At 45.0% G+C, this 13,163-nt stretch overlaps 1 long non-coding RNA gene across 1 annotated transcript; it reads right to left on the bottom strand.

The window, feature by feature from the left end:
- Positions 1–3,288: 3,288 nt before the first annotated feature.
- LOC124614016 lies at positions 3,289–12,076 on the bottom strand. The gene is made up of 2 exons (XR_006979679.1): positions 11,975–12,076; positions 3,289–3,693 (listed from the first exon to the last, which is right to left on the bottom strand). It is a non-coding gene; the product is annotated as an uncharacterized LOC124614016 (long non-coding RNA).
- Positions 12,077–13,163: the final 1,087 nt, after the last annotated feature.

Consider the following 13,163-nt stretch of genomic DNA (forward strand, 5'->3'; position numbering starts at 1 on the left):
GAGGTGGTGCAGTTTAGACAGAAATTGTCATTCCTGCGGTTCCTAAGGGGGAGAGAATGGATATTACCTTTCTTCTTGATTCGTCCTTGCTAGTGGGTACCTGTAAAAAAGAAGTGAACACACTCTGCTGGAGGATTACTAAGACTTAATCCCTCAACAGGTCAGGCCAACACGTGGTTGGCCTGTGGTGCGGTTGTTGGCCCAGTCCTCGTATGAGCCGTTTGCAGGAGTGTCCCGCTTTCTGGTAGAACTTCCTGGCGATGGCGCGGGATCCTATCCCGGAGCGGCAGGATCCCATTGTCCTCGTGGAGTTGGCGCCTCGGAAGATGCATGACAGTCTTCAGGGCTCGGTTCTGTATCCGCTGCAGAGTCACAATGTGAGCATCTGCGGCTTTCCCCCAGACCACGGCTGCATACTCTTAACAGCGGGCGGACCAGTGTTAGGTATAGCGCGATGCCGTTTTGCGGTGCCAATGAAGACTGGGATAGGTTCTCCCAGGATTTTGATTGGCGTAAGCCCTGGCGGCTGAAGTCTTCGGGCGAAGACAACTGCCTGGCTCTTCGTGGTGTTGAATTTCAGCACCATTTACTTGTCCATGAGCCCAAGGCGTCGCACCTGCGCTGGAGGCAGTTTCTCAGCACTTGGGCGTTCATGCTGCGAGTGAACAGGGCTGTATCATCCGCGTACAGCGCCAGTTCAACTCCTGACACTTTCGGGGCGTCGGCAGTGTAGAGGGAGAACAACAAGGGGCTGAGTACTGTCCCCTGCGGCACCCCTGCACGTATCTGCCGGTCTGTGGACGTACCGTCGTCGGCCCTCACGTCGAAAGTTCGTTCAGACAGGCACGACCGCAGTAGCGTCATGTGGGACTTCGGTACCCCTTGTTCAAAGAGTTTAAACTTAGGACCGCCGTGCCACACCGAGTCAAACGCTCGGGAGACGTCGAGGAACACTGCCCCAAGGCATTCCCTTGTTTCCAGTGCTCTCATCGCCGATTCTACCATCCGCAGGAGCTGGTGGGAAGTGGCATGTTCTTCTCGAAACCCGACCTGCTCGTCCGGGATGATGCCCTCCTCGGTGACGTGCAGCGGCAGTCATCTCGCGTACAGCCTCTCGAAAACCTTCGAGAGGGACGAGAGCAGGCTGATGGGTCGGTAGCTGGATGCCTGGCGTGGGTCCTACCCGGATTTCAGGATGGCCATAACCTACGCATGTTTCCACACAGAGGGGTAGACACCTGATCGGAGGATGTCGTTGAAAACATCGGCAAGTTGCCGGTGTAAGCCCGGCGGAAGGTTCTGCAGCAGGAGGTTTGTGACGCCATCGCTGCCTCCAGCCTTCTTGGAGTTCATCGAGTGAAGCTGTGCAGCAACTTCTTCTTCCTCCGTTATCGGCTCGATAACGTCGCCTTCCTCCCTTGCGGCGAGGAAGGTTGGTAGTTGCTGGTGGATACTGGCAACATAATACTCCCCGCCTCCTTTTATAATCGCGGGTGCGCTTCTCCTGACATCCAGCGGTCAATTCCGCTTTACATAGTGTAACGTTCCCTGGCAAACTCATGTTATTAAAGAACAAGAGTTTATTTGTACCATATACGCCGCTCTGGGCAAGTTGTATATATCGTAATTATTGAACAAAAATATTACTGAATGTGGTGTAAAAGACATTTGTTATTCTCCTTATATTTTTTGTTGTAATATTTCTCTGTATTTAGGATAGGAATTTTTCTGTATTTATTATGTGATTGTAAAATGTGTCAGTATTTGCGATAGCAGAGATATAAAATGTTGTCAGAAGAGAATAATATCGTCAATTTGCAAAGAAATGTTAATAGTCAGCAATACTATTTAAGTACAATGCATTATGTATTCTTTGGTCTTCTCTGTTCAGAAGTCATTGCGGTAGGACACTGTGAAAGAGTTTTTTACGAATGTGTAGACTTCTTTTGTCTCTGTCTGGACTTAGCCGCCATTAGACGATGCGTTACGAATTAATGTGAGTTGTACTACTGTTTGATCTAAATATATCAGAATTTATCAAATGTGTGAATTATTTATGTAAATTAGCTTGCCCACGTCATCTATAAAATTTCTTTAAGAATTTTTCAGCATTTTTTTTTAGCGGTGTTGCTGGGCTGTGCCGCGACCAACAATAGCAGCGGCGGCATATTTAAAAAAAAATTATCAAACCCGTAAATCGGGAACAGATGCATAAAAATCAATAGTGAATTAAGAAATTGTTCTTCTTTTTCAGAGATCCTGTGGCTGATAAAATTTGAATTAATTATACGTTTGTGCATTTGTAGGCGGATAGTTAATGTTAGTTAACATTGAAATTTAAACAGTTTGGTTCTTTAAAATAACTCAAATGCATAGTGAAGTAGGTTTGATCAGTGATAAATGTCGGCTTGGCAATAATTAAAACATTTTCTGCTAATAGAGGTAATCTTGTGTTCTATGGCTAGTGCCGGGATAAAATTCAGTAAAAATATTTAACAAAAAACCCACTGCATCTGGAAAGTGTATGCCAAGGCTGAAAGATTTAAAGGACTCAATTCTCAACCTAATATTCTTAACCAGTTCATATGAGTTCACGTAAATATTATTTTTTCTTTAAATGTACGTAATTCTTAAGAAAGTAAAAATTTTTATTACCACACGAAAATATGAGAGTGGTTCTACAACAAAGTTCGCACGAAAGAAAGTTAACTTAAAAGCAAAAGATAAAATTTATTATTCTTCTTTAACGAAATTTCGACGATTTCGTTAAAATAGCCTGTCCGGATACCTTTGATCAGATAGTGTACAGTACAACATTTGTTAACAAAATTCCACTCCGCATCTGCATTGGAACGTTTTACGATGATAATGTGAATAAAAATATATTTTTATTATTTTTTTACACGAAAGAGTTGACCCAATACAGGTGAAAATTGAATGCTGCGAATTCATCAATTTGTAACTTTCATGATCATTCGATATTCAGGCCAAAGGGAACAAGTGAAACAGTCCACAATGTGGACCTCAAAATCTCTGAGATCTGCGTCAAATCGGACATGGAATTCACTGATTGAGGATGTTTGTATTTCAATGTTTTTCTATTTAGCTCAGTCAACAGCCATTTAGGAGCAGTGAACAGCAATGTTGGCAGCCACTGACATAAACACAGATGCTCAGCTGTATTTTCTGAATTGAATGATCTTCGGTATCACCAGGAAAAGTAGTACTGTGGAGGGAAATAAAAACGGAGCTTTTGTGAATTATTTTACACTTTTTAAAAAAATTAACTACATTTTTGTAATTATATTTCACTCTCCATCACAGCTACAATGAGCTGTTCTGCTCAGTGTACACACAAAATTAATTCGCTAAAGCAGAGAAAGACGAATTTCACAAATAACAGATAATTTGTTATAGCAATATCAGTACTCTCCTCAGTGTATGCACATGATGCAGCTGGTATTAGGTTGTGATTCACAGCTACGATCGCGCCGTTGCTAGGTGCCCTCAGTGGCCTTTCCCCCCGTGGCCTTTTCCCCCATGGTCGCCGTGTCCACCGTGGCCGCCGCCATGGCCGCCATGTCCTCCATGGCCACCACCATGGCCACCGCCATGTCCCTTGTCGCCACCACCTCCAGCATATGCCATCTGGGTAAGGCACACTGCCACCAACAGCGCCACCAGGAGGAAGACCTGTAAACAACACAGCTTTCTCACAATTCACATCTTCCTTATTTTTATTTGCTAATAACTACGAGAGCGACTCCTAAGGGGGTCCTGTGGACAGCAAAAATAATCATCAACTAAGCTCTGCGACGGCTTAGATTACGGAAGTCACAATTACTTTAGTTAAAGATAATTTTGGGTTGTTCCCTGTAGAAGGAGTGATACTGGAATAGCAGCTATGATGAGTAAACACAGTGGTGCATGGTGTCAGAAATAACCGTGACTGAGTCGTAGGGGAGAGCTCAAGAGAGAAAATTATGGAGAGGAGCTACTCATGTCAGAGAGTCGGTCAAGACTGAACGAAAAGAGAAAAGAAAATAGGAGAGTGCTATTACGTGTACTGTGGGGCAGACTGTACACTGATGTGACGAAGTTATGGGACAGCGATATGCACATATACTGATGGCGATAGGGCTGCCATTGATATTCAGCTTATTCATGCGAAAAAGTTTCCGACGTGATTATGGTTACACGACGGGAATTAAAAGACTTTGAACGCGGAACGATAGCTGGAGCTAGGTGCACGGGACATTATGTTTCGTAAATCGTTAGGGAATTCAATATTCCGCGATCCACAGTTTCAAGAGTGTGCTGAGAATACAAAATTTCAGGCATTACCTCTCACACGGACAACGCATTGGCCGACGCCGTCAATTAGCGACCGAGAGCGGCGAAGAGTCGTCAGTGCTAACAGACAAGTAACGCTGTCTGAAATAACCGCAAAAATCAATATGGGACGTACGACGAACGTATCCGTTAGGACAGTGAGACGAAATTTCCCGTTAATGGCCTATGGCAGCAGACGACTGCGGCGAGTGCCTTTGCTAAGAGCACCACATCGTCTGCAGGACGTCTCCTGGGTTCGTAACTATATCGGTTAGATTCTAGACGACTGCAACACCATGGCCTGGACAGGTAAGTCCCGGTTTCAGTTGGTAAGAGCTAGTGGTAGAGTTCGTTGTGGGGCGCAGACCCCATGAAGCCATGGACTCAGGCAACTCAGGTCAACAAGGCACTGTGCAAACTGGTGGTGCCTCCATAATGGTTTTGGCTGTGTTTACGTAGAATGGACTGGTTCCTCCGGTCCAAATGAACCAATCATTATTGTAAATGTTTATATTAGGCAACTTGGAGGCCATTTGCAGGTATTCATAAATGGAATTTCTATGTACGACAATGGGCCATGTCACTGGGTCACGCTATTGTTCGCGATTGGTTTGAAGAACATTCCGACAATTCGAGTGAATGATCTGCACAACCAGATCGCCCGATATGAATCCCGTCGAACATTTATGGGACATAATCGAGAGGTCAGTTCGTGCACAAACTACTGCACTGGCAACGCATTCGCAATTGTGAACGGCTGTAGAGGCAGCATGGCTCACTACTCATGCAGAGGACTTCCAACGATTTGTTGAGTCCATGTCATCTCGAGTTGCTACACTACGGTGTGCAAAAGGAGGTCCCACGCAAAGTGGGGAGGTATCCCGTGACGTTCCTCTTTGTAATCACGTGTTGTGCCCGAGTTCACTAATCTTCATTCGAAGCAGAGGTACTGCGTTTAGGTACTGATTGTTGAAAGGAACTTTTATCACCAAAAACTGTCCAACAAGAGATGTAATATGATGAAGCCCCTGATCATTAGGTCTTGTGCTGATGTCTTCGTTTGATTAAAAAAAAAGTGTGTGAAATCTTATGGGACTTAACTGCTAAGGTCATCAGTCTCTAAGCTTACACACTACTTAACCTAAATTATCCTAAGGACAAACACACACACACATGCCCGAGGGAGGACTCGAAATTCCGCCGGTATCAGCCGCACAGTCCATGACTGCAGCGCCCTAGACCGCTCGGCTAATCCCGCGCGGCTTTGATTTCCAGAGTGAGGTCTTGCGACACTGTTGATGGTGATCTTATGAGATTTTACGATGAATTCAGCGCGGAACACCACATTGCTCGCAACGGTGACTGCTGTAGTAACTATATTCCGCTTTTAAAGAACTCAGAGGATATGATGGATAGAAAACAGAGTTTTAGGAATATAGAAGCTATGATTCAGAGCAGAAGCTGCATGTCTTATGGTCTGGTCGAATATGATTCAGTGATGTTTAGGTCTTTCGTGGGCAGATTAAGCCTAGAGATAGCGTGAAAGAATCAGAGACCAGTCTTAACTGGTCAATTATTTTCTCCGAGTTTCATCCATTTTGTACTGTGTTATATGAGTTTCTTGCCTAGTTATCACGCGGGATGTTGAGATTTTAATTTTCGTCGATCTGTGGATCACCATCACAATACATTCATATGAGCACATTTCTGCTGCATTTTAGAAACAGCTTCTTAAACGTTGTTAGTCTTGGTAGTTGAGGGGAAGCAAAGTTGGCTAATACTGGTATCTAGTTATATGGAGTGGACACACTGTATCAGCTAGCATCAGTTTCTTCTCTGAAGGCACTGGTGGCCTAAATGCATTGAAGGAAAGAAGTCACAACACAAGCAAGAGTTGCGCGTTATAAACGAAAGTTGTCAGGCGTGTTTCTATATGTGAAAGGTAACGTCTATCAAAATTTCGCGCCAGTAGCGTAAGAGTGGCGCTAGTAGCAGCACTATGAGGATGCAGACCAGGTTTGCTTTAAATACACGCTGTCGTGAGAGTTAGATACCCTTGAAATTAGACGTGGTGACTTGATATTGGTAAATAATGTCTTTAAGACGACAAAGAAGCCGTTAACAGTTCCTCACTGAGTTTCAATGAGGTTGTGTAAACGGTCGACAAGAAGCTCGATGTTCCTACTGCGATACTGCAGAAAGGCTTGGAAGGAATGTAGCCATTGTACGTGATTGCTGGCAGTGGTGGCCACAGGAATGTACGGTTGCAAGAAGACCGGGTTCAGGACGGCCAAGTGGCACTACCGAGAGGGAAGACCATGGTGTTCAGTATATGGCTCTGGCGCATCGTACTGCAACTGCAGGAGCAATCTGAACAGCAGTATTCTTATTAATCGGTTTCTTCAAAGACAGCTCCGAGCCAGACGTCTTGTAGCGTACACTCCACTGACCCCAAACCATCGTCATTTGCGACTTCAGTGTGTCAAGCGAGAGCTCATTGGAGGTCAGGGTGGAGGTGTCTGTTGTGTTGTCTGATGAAAGCTGGTTCTGCCTCCGTGCCAATGATGGCTGTTTGTTAGTTAGAAGGCCAGTCGGGGACTTGCAACCAACTTATCTACGTGCTACATACACTGCGCCAACACTTGGAGTTACGATCTGGGCTGCGGTTACACTCTCGTGGTTATCCCACGCTCTCTGACTATAAATTTGTACGTCAATCTGTTGATTCGACCTGTTGTGCTGTCACTCATGAACAGCATTCCATGGTATGTTTTCTAACAGGATAGCCCTCGCCCACATACAGCTGTTGTAACCCACCATGCTCTGCAGAATGTCGACCTGTTGCCTTGGGCTGCTCTAACACCAGATCTATCTTTAATGGAGCGTCATGTACAAACATCATTAACCGACTGAGCAACTGCAACAGGCACGGAACTACATCCTACATGCTGACATCCGGCACCTGTACAATCCAATGCATGGAGGTTTGCAAGCTAACATTCAAAGTTCTGGCGGTTACACAGTTTAGCAATGTACCAGCATTTCACATTTGCAATGGCTGTCTCACGATTACATTAACCTGTGATCTTGCAATGTTAATCAATTATATATGTTCCCTAGACACGTACCTGCCCGAAATTTTATTTGCATTCTTTAATTTTTGTGCTGAGATTTTTTTTCGTCAGTGTAGAGCTGCAGTATTGTACAATCGGATGTATTAGATCAAGACTTGTTGTCCTAAGGTTGTGTTTGCTTCTCAGTCTTTGCAACGGAATTTGAAAAAGATTTTTTTCTCATTCGAACTTTTACCGCTGTTTACCAACACAACAGCCAGGTATTATCGATGAGCTGCTAGAATAGACTACTTTCTCGTGCCAACATGACATGAGCACTGCTAAATGTCAACGCATCAGGCTGATGGACCAAAGGATTATTATGCTGTCGGCTGTCCTAATACTTACAGCATACATCACAGCAGCGATCGTGACACCGAATACCAATTATTCGATTCAGGACTAGATAACAACAAAGGAGCAAAGAGTAATCCTACAACTAAACGTTAAGGCAAGTAGGAATGAAATTGAATATCAGCCGGCAGAAAACCGTTGAAAGCGCTGAAGGAGAACAGACCATCCTCAATAACACTGAGAAGTTGTACTTGTAAGATAGCTAAGTAGGTCAAATATCTAGAATCGACAGTCTGTGTTTTTTTTCTGAAATTAAACAGATATTAATGACAGCAAACAGGGACTGTTTTGCAATAAAGCAAGTTATTTTCCTAAAGATTCGGAAATCGTATCACCAAATTACGCATTTATGAAACACTTATGTGCCCAGTGCTTACTTGTCACTTGGAAACTTGAACATCAAAAGATATTGGAATATTAGATGCCTTTAAGAGAAATGTACTTCGAAGGGTCATTGGTATAGTCTGTTAAAGAGAAAAATGGTACGCTCATGATCTGTACACTGTAAGTAAAGATCCACCTATTAAAAGGGTAACATAGAGATGGCAAGGGCATGTGAGAGAGAGATATGGAAGTAGATGCGGAAGTAGCTAAAAGGATATTAGATAGAAATTCGGAAGGTCAAGGAGGGCCGAGAACCAGATGGGTAGTTGGAGTCGTGGAGGACCTGCAGATAGCTGGCTGTAGGGGGTGGAAAGCTACAGCGTCGGAAGGGGTTCAAATGGTTCAAATGGCTCTGAGCACTATGGGACTTAACTGCTGTGGTCATCAGTCCCCTAGAATATAGAACTACTTAAACCTAACTAACCTAAGGACATCACACACACATCCATTCCCGAGGCAGGATTCGAACCTGCGACCGTAGCGGTCGCGCGGTTTCAGACTGTACCGCCTAGAACCACTCGGCCCGTCGGAAGGGGATAACTGGCTGACAAATGTTGGTGATGTCGAGTTTCGGAATGAACTGAAAGGCCACAAGAGAAGAAGCAGACCAATATCAACGAAAACATCTGCAGGTGATTCTGTCGCCATATTTCAGAATTTTCACCTAATTTCCCAGCGTTTTACTCTCCGTGATCACAAAAAATTACATCCACGTCCTTAGCTGAGATCGCTAACGCACGCCAGTGCGATGACGCTTAACTCAGGAGTACGTCTGTTCGAATCCTGTTCGCGGATGACATTTTCATTGCCGGAATATGACTGGCATTGGGAGGAGAGGCGCTGTTATAAAGTTTCTGATCACCAGTCTTGGCGATAATTTCCTGGACTAAATTCCAAACCTCTCCGCAGTGTCTCTTTGAGCGAGAGCGTGTGACATTGTTCTTGGTGGTCCGTCCGTCGGATGGGGACATTAAATTTGGCGTCCTATTTGGTGCTATGAGAGAGGGGCTATGTACTGGCGTCGGGACTTACCCTCACCCTTCTCTGATGGTGATCATACAGCACAAAGACAAAGCTACACCATATACACATCCATTACACTCACCTATGATCCGCAAATACACATGCTTCACCAATTCCCACATACCGTCAATAAAAGAGGCCGATGCGCACGGATTAGAACACCCTCTCCGATAGGCAGCTCAAACTATCCCATCCAACATTGCCATATGACACTTATATATTTTTTACAGTGAACTATTGTGTGGTGAATAGATCTCTAACGGAATCGCAACCAATCTAATGATGCCAACGTAGAATTTACACTACTGGCCATTAAAATTGCTACACCAAGAAGAAATGCAGATGATAAACGGGTATTCATTGGACAAACATATTATACTAGAACTGACGTGTGATTACATTTTCACCCAATTTGGGTGCAGAGGTCCTGAGAAATTAGTACCCAGAACAACCACCTATGGCCGTAATAACGGCGTTGATACGCCTGGGCATTGAGTCAAACAGAGCTTGAATGGCGTGTACAGGTACAGCTGCCTATGCAGCTTCAACATGATACCACAGATCATCACGAGTAGTGACTGGCGTATTGTGATGAGCCAGTTGCTCGGCCACAATTGACCAGACGTTATCAATTGGTGAGAGATCTGGAGAATGAGCTGGCCAGGGCAGCAATCGAACATTTTCTGTATCCAGAAAGGCCCGTACAGGACCTGCAACATGCGGTCGTGCATTATCCTGCTGAAATGTAGGGTTTCGCAGGGATCGAATGAAGGGTAGAGCCACGGGTCGTAGCACATGTGAAATGCAACGTCCACTGTTCAAAGTGCCGTCAATGGGAACAAGAGGTGACCGAGACGTGTAACCAATGGCACCCCATACCATCACGCCGGGTGATACGCCAGTATGGCGATGACGAATACACGCTTCCAATGTGCGTTCACCGCGATGTCGCCAAACACGGATGCGACCATCATGATGCTGTAAACAGAACATGGATTCAACCAAAAAAATGACGTTTTGCCATTCGTGCACCCAGGTTCGTCGTTAGGTACACCATCGCAGGCGCTCCTGTCTCTGATGCAGCGTCAAGGGTAACCGCAGCCATGGTCTCCTAGCTGATAGTCCATGCTGCTGCGAACGTCGTGCAGATGGTTGTTGTCTTGCAAACGTCCCCATCTGCACGATCCGTAACAGCCATGCGGATAAGACGCCTGTCATCTCGGCTGCTAGTGATACGCGGCCGTTGGGATCCAGCACGGCGTTCCGTATTACCCTCCTGAACCCACCGATTCCATATTCTGCTAACAGTCATTGGATCTCGACCAACGCGAGCAGCAATGCCGCGATACGATAAACCACATTCGCGATAGGCTACAATCCGACCTTCATCAAAGTAGGAAACGTGATGGTACGCATTTCTCCTCGTTAAACAAGGCATCACATCAACGTTTCACAAGGCAACGCCGGTCAACTGCTGTTTGTGTATGAGAAATCGGTTGTAAACTTTCCTCATGCAGCACGTTGTAGGTGTCGCCACCGGCGCGAACCTTGTGTGAATGCTCTGAAAAGCTAATCATTTGCATATCACAGCATCTTCTTCCTGTAGGTTAAATTTCGCGTCTGTAGCACGTCATCTTCGTGGTGCAACAATTTTAATGGCCAGTAGTGTAGGAAATAATTAGCGACATGGACAGCAACGATCGCAAATGTAGAATGAAATATAAAAGCCTCCATTGGATTGGGAGCAATTGTCATTACCATTAATGACTCAAAAGATAAACTTCCTTAAAATAATAAAAAAAAATCTTGTGGCCCCCATTTTTTGTAGCGGCTATACAGGGTGCCCTTCCTTATAGTTGTCAGCTGCATTTTCTCTGGCGCTCCAGCAGGATTTTCAATTTACTTTTTGCATTGTGTAACTGAAGTTAGTCCAAACAAATATTGCTAGTCACGTCTTTCATGGCGCGGCGAGTACCAACGGAAAGAGCCGTTTAATTTCCCGTTACAAGCGAAATGTTTCTTTGAGTCGTAATTTTACGTGCCCATTCAACAGATCGGTTCCAAATTAGTCTAGTGCGATATTCGTTTTATCGATGTGTGTTAACAGGGTGAGTTAAAACACGAAGAATGATCAGGACTGCAGCAGCGCCTGAGTAGCGTTCTGCGGGGCGGCGGCAGTCAGCGCAGGCCAGGACAGTGATGTCGCTGCTGGAGGCTTGGTTATTCTTCATATTTATAATGACCCTGTTAACACGCATAGATAAAACGAGTATCGCACTAGACTAATCTGGAACCGCTCTATCAAATGGGCAAGTAAAAGTCCCCTTTTAAAAGTCATTTTGTTTGTAACGGGAAACAAACCGACGCTTTCCGTCGACACTGGCATCGCATAATAGACCTGATGAGCAGTATTTGTTTGGGCTGACTCTAGCAAAAACAGAATTGCAAATATCTACCAAAACATCGAAGAAAATCCGTTTGAGACTCTTAGGAGGCGCACCGTGTAGGGTATAATTTTCAGTAGTTTAGAAGAAAACGCCTCTTTGTATGCTGCACATCGGTGAATAAATAAAATGATAAGAAATCATGAATATTTTCTTATAATGGATACATAAATAAAGAATCCTTTGCAGCATGCAAAAAAAGGTTCTTCTTGCAAACTACCACAATTTACTTAATACGGCCTAAACACATAACAGTTTAGAGGAAACTGTTGACTTTCACTAGTCAGGTCGGCGATGTTGATAACAGGATGTGAAGCTACTTACCGTTGCCGCTTTCATACTGACGATTGCTACTGAAGCCGAAGCTGTGTTGCTGGTAATGCTAATGCTGATCCATCGTGTGGCTGGAGTTTATATAGCATGTGTTTCGTTCTGTAGTGACCTCTACCTGCGTCATCACTGCTTTTCAAGGTCGCTGAGAACAACACCTCATCGGGACAAAACATCGCAGCGGCCACGGTAGGAGGGAAGGGGACAAAAAGCGCCTAAATAGTGAAGCTGAGCGGTCATGTTTCGTGGAAAAATTAGCGGAACAGCCTTGATCAGCGGAGCAAAACGGATCAACAGGGAGGCCGCGCGAGTGAGGTGAGTCTCCTCCCGGCGCTGGTCCCCTGATACACGCTACCATCACGGCAGACACTTTGCCGCACATCTTTTAAAGACTTTTTAGACGGCTCTTTTCCTGTTTCGTACTAATCTGTATATCTGTAAATAACTAATACGCACAACATGCTCTACAGTCAGTTCTGAATATTCTTACGTTTATCTGCGGCTATTAATTTTCCCTTGTTCAGCTCCTTCCGCACCAAGTCAGCTATTCATGAACGCAACAGCAGTTGTATCGCTAACCTGTCCGTACTTCTATTAGTTATCGCGTCTCTTCCGACACTTGCTAAAGTCGTAACAGTCGTTGCTGTATCCTAGTGCGCCTGACCATCACCGCCAAGAAAATAGTGTGAAATCTTCGCTGGACATGTAAACTAAGTCAAAACAATTCCAATTAATGTATGTTAGTACACATGGTGGTCCACTGATCGTGACCGGTCCAAATATCTCACGAAATAAGCATCAAACGAAAAAACTACAAAGAACGAAACTCGTCTAGCTTGAAGGAGGAAACCAGATGGCGCTATGGTTGGCCCGCTAGGTGGCGCTGCCATAGGTCAAACGGATATCAACTGCGTTTTTTTAAATAGGAAGCCCCATTTTTTATTACATATTCGTGTAGTACCTAAAGAGTCCGCGGCTCGTGGTCTTGCGGTAGCGTTCTCGCTTCCCGCGCTCGGGATCCCGGTTTCGATTCCCTGCGGGGTTAGGGATTTTCTCTGCCTCGAGATGACTGGGCGTTGTGAGTCTTTCATCCTCGTTCACTCGCAAGTCGTCGTGGTGGCGTTAAAGAACTTCTGGAGCGGCGGCCGAACCACCCCGCAAGCGGTCTCCCGGCCACCAATGC

The sequence above is a fragment of the Schistocerca americana genome, chromosome 4, assembly GCF_021461395.2.
Source record: "Schistocerca americana isolate TAMUIC-IGC-003095 chromosome 4, iqSchAmer2.1, whole genome shotgun sequence".
Lineage (NCBI taxonomy): Eukaryota > Metazoa > Arthropoda > Insecta > Orthoptera > Acrididae > Schistocerca > Schistocerca americana.